This window comes from Mustela putorius, unplaced genomic scaffold, assembly GCF_011764305.1.
Source record: "Mustela putorius furo isolate JIRA1106 unplaced genomic scaffold, ASM1176430v1.1 tig00003854_pilon_pilon_pilon, whole genome shotgun sequence".
NCBI classification, from domain to species: Eukaryota; Metazoa; Chordata; class Mammalia; order Carnivora; family Mustelidae; genus Mustela; species Mustela putorius.
In genome coordinates, this window is record NW_025422006.1 from 9,794,544 (window position 1) to 9,797,665 (window position 3,122).

Sequence of the window (3,122 nt, forward strand, 5' to 3'; positions counted from 1 at the left end):
GAAGAAAAAGCCCAGCAGTCCAGAGCCTTATTATCCTTAGAATTAGAATTTAGCAAGCGTCTCTAGGTTGGCCTCCATGCCTCCAGCCTCTTGCACTAATCCACCTGCTTCACAGCCAACTGCATAATAATTCAGATTCCAGAAATGATAGCTTAATTTTTCTGCCTAAGAATTTCTGCTAGTTGCCACCACGCCTCATAGATAAACTCCTTAGTATCACAAACAACGCTCTTCTCAGTCTTGACTCACCCTATCTTTCCAGCATTATCCTTAGGTGTTGGTTCTTAGACACCCCACTTTGCCATGACAGGCATTCTCACACATTTGTGCTTTCCCTCTTTCTGGAGAATCTTCCCCACTTTGTCTGCCTGGTTGTCTCCATTTTATGAGCTTTCCTTGATGGCTCCAGGAGTCACAGGGGCAAGTATCTGTGGTTGTCAGGTCAATGAATGAGGTAGGGCAGACATAAGGGGAAAAAGTGATATTGATGATTGACCTCAGTATTTTGGAGAGAGTAGGAGGTTGTGGAGACAGGCAGACTGGAGAACATGTACTAAAGAAGGGCATTCACTTTCACCTTCAGCAAATTGTTGCCATCATGGAACATGGGCCCCTCATTGCCAAATATTCTGACTATTCCAGAGAAGCCAGGAATCAGCATTTTATGGGAAATCTCCCAATTTTATGTATTTAGAGTTTCTGTATTTCAGAATATTGTCGGCCTTAACCAAAAACAAACGATAGAGTGAACTACCAGTTTTCCATCTCTGCCTTGTTCGTGCCCTTCTTGGGGCAACCATAGTATTAGATTGAACCACAGGAAATTGCTGAGTGGCAGTTTCATAGGCTTCAATTTGATACTTTGATCTTCCCAACAGTACAGCATGTAAAACATTGGAGAATGATTATTCGAGAATGGCTTGAGTTGTTTCATAAACCTTGGGTGCAGGATATCAGACTTCTTAAATTTTTGAAATAAAATTAATTTTGGCTTTTCCTTCCCAGAGTCTGCCCCAACCAGCATTGGTATGTATGACATACAGTGTCATTTACTTTTCCATCTTTCATCCCCTTCGCTTTCCTGTGGAGGAAAACACTCCAAATTTACCTAATCTATAGTGTGGGACAAGTCCTGTGATGCTCTGGTCCATTCAGAAGCAGACAGCTCTTTTGCTCTAAGCATATTCTTTCTCTCTGTCCTATTCAGTACCTGGGACATGGCTGTGGCTTTCAAGGATGTGATACCCAGGAAGGAGACATTCCATTTTGTGTGAGAGTGGAAAGAAGGGACTCACACTGGTAGAACCCTACACTCTCTCCTCATAGTCTTGGGGAGTCCAGCTCTCCGCCAGGTTGGGCCACTGCCCTCTCCTTCAAACTTCAGAGCACTTTCCTTCTCAGACAATCTAAAGTTTTGTATCACAGGGCCAGGATTTTGAAAAGCAAAGAAGGAAGAGGAAAGTGAGTCTTCAAGGGTAGAAACTCACATCCAAGTTTTGAGCCTTCAGTCAAGAAGACATTACACAGTTTGAAGTTGCCTCTTCCATTCTCATACAGCACAAGGATATCAGTAAATCATGACGCTACCTGTATTTACGCAACACCCTCCCCGACTTACATTGTATAGCTCACACACTTAGCAGGGTGTCTGGCACATAGTAGACACCCCAAAATTGATCAGCGAATTAGCCTAAATATATCAGTTTTATACTGAGAAAGAAAGGGAAGGAGAGAGAAACAGAGTAGAGAAAGATTTTAGAGGAGGAGGAAAAGCAGGAGGGAGAGAAATGAATAATTACTGAGTTCTGACTATTATTTCTTGTTATTGTCTTGCATTTCTTGTTACTGCAAGTAATCCCGCCCTCCCCAAATGAGTACACAGGCATTTTCATCTGCATTTTGTGTGACAGACAGGAAGCTGAAGCTGAGAGGTTAAGTAAGTTACCCAACATCATGGAGCTTCGTAGTTGCCGAGTTGGGATTAGACCAATACATCTCTCACTCCAGTGTCCTGCCAAGTGCACACCTGTACCAAATATTCCCAACTAATCTGGTGATCCTTGGGACTCTGGTGAAAACTGCCTGCATTTGATGAATTCAAAGTAATATAAAATATCCTCCTGTTGTCTGGCCTGGGGTCCCCACAGAGTGAAATACAGGGAGGTGGAAGCCAACCCTGAGGGCTGGTTTCCACAGTGGCCAAATGTGATGCGGCACATCGCAACTTCCACTTTATTGTCTCTGGGAGAAGTTACGTGCCCTCAGTTATCAAGTTCTGTGCATTCTTTTGTTTATTTGTTTTTTTTCTTTCTTTTTTTTTTTTTTGGCATATTTGTTTATTTCTCAATGTGAAAATGTCCTTAATTTGTTAATGTAGCAAACAAATTTCAACTCTGATTGCTATGCAAAAGAACAGAAGATAATCTGCTTTGCAATGAACTTTAAAGTTCAACTGCACACAGGCAACATGCTATATATGAAAAAAATTACTAACCGAACTACAGGTATTAAATACTGAAAAGCGTTAACAGTTTGTTATAATTTATTTTATTTAACAATCTAGGAAGTTCGCAGCCATCAGCAGTTCTAGTGCAATTTCAGGTGCAATTGGGAATTCAGGAATCTCTGTGGAGCTGTTAGTGTAGCGAACCTTGTTGGTAAGATACATGCATACTTTTTTGATAGCACATGTGAAGGGATCTCTCTAAAATTGACTTCCTTAGTTTCGTTCTCAGCAAACTGACCTGGGCCACTCAACATGGCTTTTATTGTTCTGGATGTTAGTGCATGTTCTCTTTTTACAATAAATTCATGACCATCCGAAGATATCAATTTGACATACATGGCATCAGGGCCTTCACACCCACCACAGGTTTTCTCTTCTCCATCCATTATATTCTTATGAAATTCTGTTTTACTTCTATAGGAACTTTGGTAGTTTCCTGGTGAGGCAGGGACACTGTCCTGTTTTCTTCTTCTTCTTTTTTTTTTAATTTAAAATCAATTTAATTAACATATAGTATATTATTAGTTTCATAGGCAGAGTTTAGTGACTCATCAGCTGCTTATAACATACAGTGCTCATTACATCAAGTGTCTGGGGGATGCCCATCCCCCAGTTA

The 3,122-nt window shown here is 41.0% G+C and overlaps 1 pseudogene; it reads right to left on the reverse strand.

The window, feature by feature from the left end:
• Window positions 1-2,322: 2,322 nt before the first annotated feature.
• Window positions 2,323-2,893, reverse strand: LOC101682544 (annotated as a pseudogene).
• Between the last annotated feature and the right edge of the window lie 229 nt (window positions 2,894-3,122).